This window comes from Staurois parvus, unplaced genomic scaffold, assembly GCF_062004578.1.
Source record: "Staurois parvus isolate SC_StPar_1 unplaced genomic scaffold, SC_StPar_1.0 ptg000698l, whole genome shotgun sequence".
NCBI classification, from domain to species: domain Eukaryota; kingdom Metazoa; phylum Chordata; class Amphibia; order Anura; family Ranidae; genus Staurois; species Staurois parvus.
The window spans coordinates 7,614,004-7,628,334 of NW_028318494.1; the positions used below are offsets into that span (position 1 = coordinate 7,614,004).

Here is a 14,331-nt window from a genome sequence, read left to right on the forward strand (position 1 = left end):
TTGTAAGTAAAGATGGCAGCGTAGGCCCAAACATGCAGTGCCCTTCGTTTGGTTACAGAAGACAAAAAAAAATAATGGTGGAGGGAGAAATGAAGTTCCTCTTAATAATTCCACTGAGATGGTTAGAAGAAATAGTGCTCACATTTGTACAGTCATTGTGGAAGTATAAAACACAGAAATTACATTTCAGATATGAAAGAATGTTGGTTGCTTGAATCACCCATTGGTTTCTTTTACCTTATAACGACCCTGTTGAAATCTCCTTCATAGTTCCTGTTTCTGCCTTTGAACCTCACTTTTCTTGTTGGGGAACAAGTACAGAGATCAAAGCCATGATGGGCAGGCATGGTGAAAGATTCAGATCTCACCCACATGGATATAGGTTATGAAATTACAGATATATATAGCTGGTGGTGGATTCATTCGGTTTGTGTTGGTCCATATGAAATATCACTTTTGCCTAAACCAAATCTTTGAAATGGCAAGCCAAGTACATTGGTGTTCCATTCTTTTTTTACAGTTCCATCTGTCTGAGTGTTTGAACTTCCCACAAATTTCTAATCCTCTCCTACTTAAAGCTGAAGTTTGATCTGCTAATATTTTTCCATTTTGCCTACCCTGGTACCTCCTTCCCTCAAGATGTTAATTGTTTTCTTTTTCGAGCCCTCAGTGTGCTACACAAAACCCCCCGAAAAAACATCAAAGTGAACCAAAAAGTGCATGTGAACACACAAAAAGTGCACTAGGGTGTTTCAAAAGGTCCCCTTCCAAAAAGGAAATACCCCTCCCTGACCCTGCTGGTGGAAAAGGCTCCTGACAGGGATAAGTCATACTCAGGTCCATCTAGCCAAAAGGCACGATGGACCTGCTCCCTATGATCAGCCGAAGCCTATGAACGAGTACTGGGTGAGAGGCTCTTTTAAAGAGAGACCCCCCAAGGCAGAGGAGGAACGAACCAGATGGCCATACATCCTCCACCTGGACTTCTGAGTAGGCCCAAAGACCCACATCCTACAATCTTTAGTGAAAAGGGGACACGCAAAAAAGTGAAGTGACAGACTTGTGGAGAGATATAAATAAAAAGTGCCAATGTGCAAGACAATGACTAGGCACTGCAACCTGGTAACAAAAATTACCCTGGTCTCAACCAAAAGACCTAGCCCATGAGACATTGTGCAGATAAAAGTTGTGGTTTTGTGTCTGAGTGCCCTTTCTCAACATGGGGTGGGGAGGCACTCGCAGGCTCCCTGCCCTCCCATCCCTGGCTAGACCAGGTAGCACTGCTCAAATCAGGAGGCACTGGGCCCCTTAGAATCTCCCAGACTAGGGAAGTACTGCCGACCCACACCCTACTTGCTACACTCTAATTTTGGTTTGCTTCCCACAGGGGAGATCCCTCAGGATCCAGATCATGCCAGCAGGGATACCATATAGCCAGCCACCCCAGCCAAAAAGCCAGAATGATGGCAGAGCACCCCTACTGGACACTGCTAACAACAGATACTACACTTGATCTTAGCCAAAAGGCCAAGAAGCGATGATGTTATTCATCAACATGCTAATGCCATTCCTATATAAAACCTTACAAACTTTTTTCAGACCCAGTGATGTCATCACTGGGTCTTTGTATTTCTCTATGTAATGTGGGCAGATCATAGCTGGTGGGAGGGACCATCAGGTTCCTGCACATAATTTCCTGAAAACATCACAGCGCCTTGCCTCAGTACTCCTTTCAAGAGCCCCCAGCCCTGAAGGAAGCAGCAGGCTAGCTCTTTGAAAGAGTGATGCAAATATTAAAATGCCTCGGTGGGTGGATGTCAGTCTGTAAGAGTTGGCATTCCTAGGCAGGTTGCATTTGCTTGAAGACTGCCCTGGGTACTGCCCATGTTTGATGCTAAGCCTCCGTGATTAAAGTGGAGTTCCAGCCATTTTTGTGTTTATTAAAAGTCAGGCTCCTGACAAGGATAAGTCATACTCAGGTCCATCTAGCCAAAAGGCACGATGGACCTGCTCCCTATGATCAGCCGAAGCCTTACCTGTCCCAGAGTCCAGTGATGTTCTCACCTACTGCGTCCCTTCTCCCCTCTACGGTGCTGAAGGTAGGACTGAAGTTCAGCTTTTACAAAAGGCAGGGGGCTCTGTAGCCCACTGTTACACAGAGGGACTTTAAACTGATGGAACAAGGGGACAAAGATGAGTGGAATTTGATGAACAAACTCCAACCCCTTCCACTAAACTGATTTTGGAGGTGTTGGTCTTGAAAAGCAGTGACCCAACATGCTAGGAGGCCAATTTTATCTTCAGCCTGATTTTTGATGTAAACAGTCCCAAAATGAAAGTGATGCTGTGCCATGGGCAGGAAAATAGCCTAAGAAAGAGATGTGTCTCATTCAGCAGCATTCTAACAGTTTCTGTATCTGCAGTTTCTACAAAATATGTAAGAAAAAAAAATAGAGAAAAGAAATCTTGAGATTGTATCCAGAGTAATAAATCCCATTCTGCCTTGGAGATGTTGTTGCAAAATAAAGGCCGGGACCTTAGGGAGTAGAAATCAATGCAGGAAAGACTGAAATATCCAAGTGACACATGAAAGATAGGACCATTGCTAATAGACAGCTATTTTATTTATAAGTGAATTACGCTCACATGGTAACAGCCGATGACTTCTCTCAAATGTATTTCTGCTGCCATTTTTAGAGCACACGGACTAGTCCTTCACCCTCCAAGCTTTGATTCACACGCTATTTATTTTCTACAGTGTGGGAACACAGATAGCGGTTTATATGCCAGCTACAACCATTTTTTCAATCATTTGTTATCCTTCAATGTTGTATCATAGGTGAAGTGACTTCTGACCCTTCTCCATAGGTGAAGTGACTTCTGACCCTTCTCCAAACTTCCTGGGCTACCACTTTGAAAGCAACAGAAGAGCACAAGACCAAGCATATTTAATCGGGAAAATGTTGTATACACATAGGGATCTATTTATAAAACATCCTTTGGACGAATGTCACACACAGTTGTGTAAATTGAAAGGATTTTCACCATATTTTCTGAAATAGATTAATTCCAATGCGGTATATTTTCCCATTGAGGTATTTTGGAAAACTAGTGACATTTTGATTACTAGATAGAGCTGATGATCACAGGAATTAATCTATTACAGAAAGTATGGGGAACATTTGTCTGACCTGCACAAAATGTGTGACATTCATTCATTCCTTCATTTCTACAACTATTTATAAGAGTTGAGGTTCATTTATAAAAAAGAAGGTGGTTGTGCTAATAATCAGATTTATCTAGAGGCCATAATGCCGTATTTTTCTGATTATTGCAATTAGATGGAGCTGACAATCATAGAAAAAAAAACGTATTAAATGCATTACGAGGAATATTCGCAATGGCTGTGCAACTGCTAGGGATCGGTTTCCAGTGTTGTCCTCAACAAATTTAAATGGGTACACTTTATATTTAATTTACCACATACAGCAAACAATACCGCCCAGACAGTTGAGGAAACTCCAAAATGATTACTCCCAGCTCACTATTGCAGAAATCAGGATGCAATATAAACCAATTGTTAAAGGATAAATGCAGGTTTGATCATAACATAAATAAATATTCTCCCTCCTGGCTCACGACATCTTTTATTTTTTCTTATATAAATTATTTATTTATAGCATCAATATGAACAAACATTCCAAAATTCAATCATTTGACCATCAATGCTGACCCTGATGCTGCAATATCAGCATATTACAGGGAATAACTAACAATGTGAGGAGTAGAGCTAAATAGTCTAAGTATCACAATCTGGTCTGGTAAAATTTGTCCAGGGCTAGGCCTCAAGTAATAGGACTACTTAACCATTAGTCGCCTGGCCAATAGCCAAATGGCCGCGTGCAAAATCCATTAGCGTTCTGGGTAGACGCCATATGGCGTCCTCCCGTACATGCGCAGATCTGAGTACCGGCCCCGTTGCCTATACCATGTGACCTGCTGTGACCAATCACAGCAGGTCACATGACAGTTGTTTACAATGGATGGCTTCATTCATGCCATCCATTGTATACTAGTGTGTGTAGCTGTGATTGGTCACAGCGATCACATGCACAAGCTGGGCTAATCACAGCCCAGCTGTGTCATGTGATTAGCTGTGGCCAAATCACAGCTAAGCACAAAAGAAAAAAAACCCTGAATGAATCGATGTCATTCAGGTAAATGCTTGCTTATAGCAAAGTAATTCTTTGCTATAAGCAAATTGTGTAAAAACAAAATACTGATCACTTCCCCAAAGTAGTACAATGTTACTATGGTAACATTGTACTACTTTGGACATAGTGAAATATGAAAAAAAAATCTTAAAAAAAGAAAAAAAAAGTAATAAAAAATTAAAAATTAAAAAAAATTATATATATTTTTTTTTCACATTGTCACCAGTCAGTGTCCCTGATCACCGCCATGCCAGTTATATGATGATGCTGTACTGCACTGGTGACAGTATGTAAAAAAAAAAAATAGTGAAAATAATTTTTTCATTTTCCAAAAAAGTATGACAAAAAAAAAATACTTCAAAAAACTCGCCATTCCTCTTATGAAGTACGTCGGACTGTCTACTCTGCAAAAAGGGGTCATTTGGGGATATCTGTACTATTCTGACATTCTTGGACCTCAAGAAATTAGATTGGCTGTCAGTACTTCAGGATTGATCAATATTCAGATCTATACCATAGTTTGTGAACTCTATACATTTCCTACAAACTAAAAAATACATCCTAATTTGGGTTATTTTCACCAAAGATATGTGCTAGAATACATTTTGGCCTAAATTTATGAAGAACAATTATGTATTTGCAAACGTTTATAACAGAAACAAAGAAAAACGTGTATTTTTGTTCAAAATTTTCAGTCTTTTTTTGTTAATTTAGCAAAAAATAAAAACCCCAGCGGTGATTAAATACCACCAAAAGAAAGCTCTAGTTGTGTGAAGAAAATGATAAAATTTTAGTTTGGGTACAATGTTGTATGACCGTGCAATTGTCATTCAAAGTGTGAGAGCGCTGAAACCTAAAAATGGCCTGGGCAGGAAGGGGGTAAAAGTGCCCGGTATGGAAACGGTTAAACAACTGTGAGGGATAGAAAGGCTGTTAAGGACATAAGCCGCAAATCTGAGGGAAAGTCAAGGACACCCGAAAAAAAAAAAAAAGTGTTTTCCTGAGTAAGTAGAAAAAGGAAGAAGAAAAGAAAAAAAAAGAGAAAAAGGGAGCAAAGAGGGAGCGAGAGAAGGCTTTGGGAGGAAAAGGGCTTTGGGAGGAAAATGTTAAGGAGGTTACCCTTCTCTGATCCAGTACATCTCTGTCTATGCAAGGGTAGACTCAAGGGGGTTGATTTACTAAAAGCTGGAGAGTGCAAAATCTGGTTCAGCTCTGCATGGTAACCTATCAGTTTCTAACTTCAGCTCGTTCAATTAAGCTTTGACAAAATAGCCCTGGAAGCTGATTCGCTGCCATGCACAGCTGCACCAGATTTTGCACTCTCCAGTTTTAGTAAATCAACGCCATGGAGTTCTTTGTACTTACTTGAAAAGGTGAATTAAACCATGTCTTGCGAAAACAGGTTTCTTGTTTCTTCAGAGAAGAAGTGAGTTCTTACATGTGCATAATATTGTTTACAGACGAGATCCGCTGACTTGTTGTGGGACGCGTGGTGAATTTCCATTGAACAAGGACACAAGCCCTAGTAGCTTGGATAGCAAGCTGAGATGCAATAGGCAGGCCGCTTGGCCTTGATCAAGATTAAGACCCCGGAGATCCTGGGTCAGGGTACAAATAGTTTACCAAAATGGACAGATCCGCAGACAAGTCCAAAAACTTTGTGGTATTGTACTCCTGGATACTCCTCATCTCCAACACTTGGTATAGAGTTCCATAAAAATGATACCGTATATTTCTGGATGTTGACACCATGTGCTGAGTAACTTGTAGCCAAAATCCTTCAGTCTAGAAGAAATAGAGGATTTGTGTGTAAAAAAAAAAAAAAAAAAAAGAAGAGGATAAAATCTCTTTGGTCAGGAGTCAGTTGGAGCAAATCCTTCTCTTGAGCAAAAAGAAAAAAGGGAACATGGTCTTCAGGGGGGAGCAATTAACATGGACAATTGAAAGACTGCACCTAAGGGGTAGAGTGTTAGCATAACCTTTTTTCAAAGGAAGTAAGAATCAAAAGAGTAGCTCGTCGGAGCAGGATGGAAAGAACATAGTGTCTAATTGGATAGGCCTGCCATATCAGTAGTGTAATAGCTGAGACAGATTTCCATCTCCTGTTATCCCAAAAGTCTTGTAATCTAAATTTGTTTGGCAGCAAGAACGGATGGAACCTGACATCATGGAGCTCAGGCGGGAAATCTGGATTTCCAATCACAGGGTACATATTGTTGGGGAGTTTATTGTTGAGCCAATTGTTTTTGGCTCAGCCTTGAGAACGATTTTATGTGTAGTACCCAGCATACAGTGGTCTTGCACAGACACCAGACAAGAACACTGTAACCAAGAGAACGCTCCCAGAAGAACAGGGGACATGACCTGTTCCAGAGTCACCCAATTCATGGTTTGGCATGTTTGCACCAGTCCAACACTCTGGCCAAAAAGATAGCTTGATAGTATCATACCAGATCAGGGAAACGCATAGCCCCCAAACAAAGGGTATCCATTTCTTTTCTGGGGGGGCAGTCTGCCCAAACAAACTGCATGAATTCTCTTTTGATCTGGCGTAGAAAGTTTGGGTGGATGGCTACTGGGAGGGTCTGGAAAAGGTACATTAAACAGGGAAGCACATTCATTTTTAAAATGCTGTTCCTCCTGAACCATGTGTGAGAGAATACGTGCCAATTCAGAAGATCTTTATGAATGGCTGAGAGTAACTGGTGAAAATATTCCTGCAATGTGGTTGTTGGGGTCTGAATGAGAAACGTTTCCCGGCCATCTGTTTAAATGGAAAGTTTGATTTTAACTTTACAAGCCTGCCTAGGGAGACTTTTACACTTAGCCCTGCTAATTTGAAGAAATTAATTTTGTAATTAGAGTTAACAGTAAGAGTCCATTTCTTCTATCAGGTTAGAAACTGTTATGTCAGGTCAGTAGACAAGAGAAAGACAAAGAGTAAGTCATCAGTGTATGCAGCCACTTTGCGTTGCGTCCTGTGTTCCTGCATTCCCTTAGTATCCAGGTTCACACTGATATGATGTATTAAGAGCACTAGGGCTAAAATGAATAGGCCAAGGCAAAATCAGGGTTAATCCATTTCAACATATCGGTTCCAATCCCAATTTATTGGATGGTAAGTTTCATGAACCGCCAGCTAACTCGAACACCCTTTCAATGTCCATAGAGAGCCAAAGCATTCGTAAGAAAATGGAGTAGCAAAACTGGATAAGACTGAAGGGTGACATTGTAGTATGGAATTAAATGCTTTTGTGAAGATGAGCTTAAGATTGTTGAAATGTTTTGTAGGAAACCTTTGTGAGATTATCTGGACTGAGCACCTTTCAAAAGGGCATGGATCTCACAGTAAAAAGGAATTCCTTGTCCATAATTGGGCCAATAATGGCTTTGTGTTCTGCTCCAGAGAGTTTGGGGAGAGAGGATTCCGAGAGATAATGGGTGATGAAAATGTCCCTATTTTCTGGAGGCAGATGCATTACGGCATCAGAATGATTATATACAAATGAGTAAAAATCCTTAAACAGTCTGCAATTTTGGAGGATTTGGTAAGTTTATGGCCTTGAGGAGAAAGTAACTGAACAAAGACCTATGTGGAAGGGTTTCTAAGGGACCAAGCAAAGAGCCTTCTAGACTTATTACCAAATTTGTAAAACATATGCCTACTATATAACATTTTCACTTCTACCTTAGAAGCAGGGAGTTAACTTGCTCCCGCAGGACTTTCAGTTTGGTCGGCAATCTAATCATGTGTTTTTTTATGTTGGGCTTCAAGGGAGGTAATCAAGGGCTGCAAAATCAAAGAGTTCAGTTTCTCAAAGCGTTCCTTTTTATGCCTAGCACCTTACTTAATGATAGAACCTCTGATTAAGCATTTATACCCTTTCCAGGTAAAGAGCAGCCTCACATCAGGGGTACTGTTTAAAGCAAAAAAGAAAAAGAAATCTGTCTGCAGTTCAGCCTTCAGCTGCTCATCTTGAAGGATTTTCTCATTAAGACGCCATCAGGAGTTCTGAGATGGTTAGGATGTGAGATAAACGATTATCAGGATTGGAGCAAGATCAAAGATGAGCATTAGTTCAATAGTGGATTCAGAGATGTTGTCCAGAAGGGCATGAGACACAAAAAAGTAATTTACCCTGGAGTAGGATAAATGCGTTGAGGAGAAAAAGGTATAGTCCTGAGAGTTGTGGTGCCAAGAATGCCAGGCATCGACGAAGAATGCCTCATGGAGACACAATTTACATTTCTTTAAGTAGGGATAAAAGAAATGTGAGGATTCTAGAGGAATCTATTAGGGGATCAAGAGCTACATTGAAGTCCCCGCCTAAAATGATCTTCCTGCTGCAATACTGGAAAGGTTCGACAAACATGATTCCAAAAATGTGAGTTGTGATGTATTAGGTAAGTAAACATATGCCAAAGTAACAAATTGTCCATAGATCCTGCCCATCAGAAAAAGATACCTGCCCTGTGCATCTGCCATCACATCTTCAAACATTCAAGACAGGGACCTGGCTAGGACAATGGATTTAGAACTGTTGGAGTAGCTACGGTACGAATGGGGAAACCTGAAATCCTCCAATTTGGGAGGGCTGGACTTCTCCTGAGCCTCTCCCATTCTATGGAATTCCTATGAAAAAAACTTCTCTTAAGGAGAAGGAAATCCTGTCTCCACCTAACAACTGTACTTTTTATTTTTCCATCAGCTCATCCCCCACAGTTATTAACTTTTGTATCAGTTGACCCTTCCCTTTTAGATTGTAAGCTCTAATGAGCAGGGCCCTCTGATGTCTCCTGTATTGAATTGTATTGTAACTGTACTGTTTGCCCTCTTGTTGTAAAGCACTGCACAACTGTTGCCACTATATAAATTCTGTAATATAATATTAATAATAAATTAATATATTATATAAAAATAATATTATTATATGAGGAGAAGGTATGAGAACAGAAGATCCAGGTGGGAGGACTGCAATATTGCCATCGTGCATGGTAAACATGAGACATACAGTATACTATAGGTAAACAATAGAGACAACAGGGAGGAGGAAGGGAAATTCAAGGGGTGACAACCAAATTAGGAAGAGTGATCCTCCCAGCAAGCCAATACAGAAACAATTGAGCAAACAAAATATGAACACATATTAATAACTGAGTAAGAATGGTAGAGTGAAGTTTAACAGGCTGTACTTGGTGTATGATTCAATAAACTGGTCACATAATTAGGGAAATCAACAAACAGCCATAGAGGATCCTGCCTAAAAATGTTCGTTGCCTCTAGGTTAGCCTTAGCGCTCAGGCAAAATTGACACTGTGCCAAGCCTAAAGAGAGCCAAGTTGAGATGAGATGAGGCTTGTGGCAATGATAGCAATGTAATGGTCTGCCCCCAGAAATTAACTTGGGAAAAACACAGGTGGCACAAGTACAAGTACACATCTGGGAGGTTAAACGCACAGAGAACATTTCAAACAGAGCTATAGCACTCTGGAGCAATGGTGATAGGCACCTGAGATCTATATACAGTAACCTAGAGAGACATAGGAAAATCAACAACAGTAAAACATGGAGGAGCTTACATAGCATAAAAAACAAAAACCATAGATCACACACTGTAAGAGTTCAAGTCATAGCCATTCACACTAGGCGAGCAAAATGGGAAGGATAGGGACATACAGCATGAAGAGTGCTCGGTCCATGCAGGTGGGGATGAAGGCACTCAGTCCAATGTCTAGTCCAGGCAAAGCTCAGGTGTAAAGAGAGGGAACTCCTTCACACAGCATGAAAACAGTCCCACCAAAACAGTCCACAGCAGAATAGAATGTATCACCCTGGGATAGGAGTGCAAGGGGTGTGGCAATGGATTCTTGTCTGAAAGCAGTCTCCAGAAAGAGAATACAAAGCAAACAGCAGGTACTCACATTTGCTGTCCAGCTGTGCAGAACAAATACACTAGCCCTCAGTCTGTACAGTATGAAACAGTTCATGCTCTGCAGGCAAAGGAGAGCAAAGGGTGTTGAGATCTGGATCTCCTCCACCGCTGCGGTAGAGCAGCTGATGATGGGCAAGGACTGTCTTCTTCAGAGAGATCCAGCCAGTTTGGTACATCAATGGACTCTGCACCTAGAAAGCCAAAGAGGCCGGGAAGCTGATCCGGAGAGTGCCGTGGAAAAGTGTCCCCATCCCTACATACCAGGATATGAAAAGTGTGACCCCACTTGTAAAGCACCCCATGATCTCAGATGAGGTTGAGCTGGGGTTTCACTGCTGTACATATAGAATGGTTGGCTCTGGAGAGGTCAGGTAGGAGAGTAACTCATGTCCTATCAAACTCCAGTAGACAGGCATGCTGCAGAATGTAATTATTAATAGTGCTAATGTTAGAATTTCTCATTTTCAGAATCAGTTTTTGTCTATTCGGGTTAGTTTCATATAGTCTTTATTTTCAAATCGATTTGAAATTCAAAATTTGAAACTCAAATTTCCACAGACGGCTATATTCCATTTTATTCTATTTTATTTTTTTCAATTTTTTTTTTCTTTTCTATTCTATTCTACTAATTTCTATTCTTTTGTTTTCTATTCTCTTCTGTTTTATTCTTTTCTATTCCCTCCTCACTGGCCTGCCTCGCCGCTGGCTATCCCCGCTTCAGTCGATCCTGAATACGGCTGCCAGACTCATTCACCTTACCAACCGCTCCGTTTTCGCCACCCCCCTCTGCCAATCCCTCCACTGGCTTTCGATTGCGCAACGGATCAAATTCAAAATCCTAACGCTGACGTACAAAGCCGTCCACCATACTGCCCCGAACTACATCACTGACCTAATATCCAAGTACCACCCAACACGCACACTCCGCTCCTCACAAGACCTCCTTCTCTCTAGTTCCCTGGTCTCCTCCTCCCATGCCCGCCTCCAGGACTTCTCCAGGGTGTCACCCTTCCTCTGGAACTCCCTGCCCCAACCCATCAGATTATCACCTACTCTCCTCTCCTTTAGGCGCACCCTGAAAACCCATCTCTTCAGGGAAGCCTACCCCACCCCCTGCTAACTTGCCGACCTCCTCCACTCTTCCTACCACTCCATCCCCCACAGCTATCTCCTCCTGTACCACCATCCCCTCCCTCCTAGATTGTAAGCTCCAAAGAGCAGGGCCCTCGATCCCCTCATGTTTTGCATTGTATTGGTATTGTTCTGTCACATGTTCTGTCCCCCTTTGTAATGTACAGCGCTGAGCGAACCATTGGCGCTTTATAAATACTGTATAATAATAATAATATTCTTTTGTTTTCCATTCTATTCTGTTTTAATTTATTTTATTAGAATCTTTTCTACAATATTCTTTTATTTTCTATTCTCTTCACTTGAAGACCAACTTTAAGCAATTATACTGGGATGATGCCTGCACCTACCGTTTTTTAGAGCCCGCAGTTGACTCTCTTGTAAAAGCAACTGGAGCAGCTAAAAACTGTTCGATTGCTTTTACAAGTAGCAGGAGGGGACTCCCCCTCCCCCCCTTTCTTGGGCTCTCCCGTCACATGGGGAGATCCGAGCTACCAGCCACTACATCTACCACTAGCCAGACTGCTGAACAAAGCCAATATCGGCTTTGATATGCTATCCGCTACAGTAACCCGGAAGCAATGACTTGACATCGCTACCAGTTTACATGGCACTAAACAGTGCCATTTTTAAGATAATTGCAAGCATTCAAAAACACTGATCTTGGTGTTTTGAATGCTTTTAAGTGCAGAAAAAGGATATGAGGTCATATTGACCCCAGATCCCTCTGTAAAGTGTACCTGTCAGCTGCCTATTGCTGTCACAAGGATGTTTATATTCCTTGTGACAGCAATAAAAGTTATTAAAAAAAAAATTAAATTAACAATGTAAAAATATAAAAAAAATAATTAGTAATTAAATTTAAAAAAAAAAAGTAAAGTGCTCCCATTCCACGCGTTGGTCCCACACGCATGCAAACAGTGATCATCCCACATGTGAGGAATCACCGTGAATGTCAGATCATGGGCAGTAATTCTAGCACTCCTGTGTAAAGTGGTAACCTGTAAAGGCTTTCAAAGCGTCATCTATGGATAGTACAATTTACAACCTTTATTGCCATTGCACAGCCGTGCACAATTTTAAAGCATAACACGTTTGGTATCTATTTACTCATCACATCATCTTTTAGATTTTTACGAAAAATTGGGTTATGGTTTTTCTTTTTCATTCAAAAAAGTGTATTTTTTCCCAAAAAAATTGTGTTTGAAAAATCACTGGGCAAATACCATATGACATAAAAATTTGCAAAACCCACCATTTTATGCTGTAGGGTCTCTGCTTTAAAAAATATATAATGTTTGGGCGGTTCTAACTTCTAACTAATTTTCTAGCAAAAAATATTGATTTCTGCATGTAAACAAAAAGTGTCAGAAAAAGGCTTGGAGGTCAAATGGCTATTCTATTTTATTCTATTCTATTTCTTTAATATTCTATTCTTTTCCATTGTATTCCTTTGTTTTCTATTCTATTTTATTCTGTTCTGTTTTATTCTATGCTATTCAGCAGCCTAAGAAGGAATCTTCATCTTATTTCAGATTTATACCTTACTGTATTTATTTCCATTCCGAATTGAAACCCATTTTCGAATTTAAATTTATTCTCAAATTCATTTTCAAATTCAAATACTTCATTTCAATATAATTTCTTTTGGATTCACTGAAATTTGTTACTATTGTGCTTTGGAAATTCAGAAACATTCAAATCTCTGAATAATGAAAATGTCTGAATTTCGATTCATAACAAAATTAATCGTACGTGTCTAAGAGGGACAAATGAAAGAGTAGCCAAAACTGCCCCTTCATCAGAGCTATGTAAAAACAACAGGGACATCTCCATATCAATACAGTATCCCCGGGTTGGGGTCATAGTTCAAAACCACATATCCAATACTATTGGATGTATAACAATCCATAAATCATGTAATGTTGAACAAACAACTAATATACAAGAACATCAGACAAATGTGGGAGTCTAATAATCTTAATAGTACATTCTGACTAAAACATGGACCTAACAAGAATAAACATATAAACAAATCTATATCTAAAAATGAATGTATAACTCAAGCTATAGGTACCGTCTGCATTTATCTTGGCATGTCTGCTTCCAGCATATTACACATATACTGCTTTGTCAGTTTTAATAGTTTACAATTAGAAAGAAGAAGTATGACATTTTACATTGAACATATCATTGGGAACAGAGTGCAATATGGTTTAACACATCAGTATAATCCATAACTCGTAGTCTAGTTTTCATGGATCTTGTATTATATAGGAAATATTTTGGTAACAGTAAAATGGTGAACCCTACTGAACTATAAAAAAGTTCTATTACAGAAAAGATATTGATGTGGTTACTTTTATATTACAAATATTTCTATATGCATTGGCCATTCTTGGTTGTAGAAAAGAGAAGAAATAAGGGGCTAGTGATGAGAACCATGTGAACAGTGAAAAGCGGGAAGTGATGGAATGAAAGGGAGGGAATGAAAAGGGAACAAAAAAGGAAAAAAGGCAGGTAATATCCCAGTAGATCTATAGGAAATAGTTTTTTCTAAATTTTGTATACAGCAGTGCTTCTCAATTATTTTCTGTCATGCCCCCCCTAGGAAGAAGAAAACATTTTGCGCCCCCCCGCGCGACTGTAAATAGTATCATTTGTCTATAAAATTGTTATAAGTAGGAATAGTGCCCCATCATTGGTGTCAGTGGGAGGAATAGTGCCCCATCACTAGTATCAGTGGGAGGAATAGTGCCCCATCATTGGTGTCAGTGGGAGGAATAGTGCCCCATCACTAGTATCAGTGGGAGGAATAGTGCCCCATCATTGGTGTCAGTGGGAGGAATAGTGCCCCATCATTGGTATCAGTGGGAGGAATAGTGCCCCATCATTGGTGTCAGTGGGAGGAATAGTGCCCCATCATTGGTATCAGTGGGAGGAATAGTGCCCCATCATTGGTGTCAGTGGGAGGAATAGTGCCCCATCATTGGTATCAGTGGGATGAATAGTGCCCCATCATTGGTGTCAGTGGGAGGAATAGTGCCCCATCA

General features: G+C 40.4%; 1 protein-coding gene and 1 pseudogene across 1 annotated transcript in view; both read right to left on the reverse strand.

The window, feature by feature from the left end:
- The window catches only part of WDR93 (WD repeat domain 93), a 105,317-nt gene that overhangs the window by 51,090 nt on the left and 39,896 nt on the right, over positions 1 to 14,331 (reverse strand). The window lies entirely within an intron of this gene.
- LOC149446055 (U2 spliceosomal RNA) lies at positions 1,369 to 1,539 on the reverse strand (annotated as a pseudogene).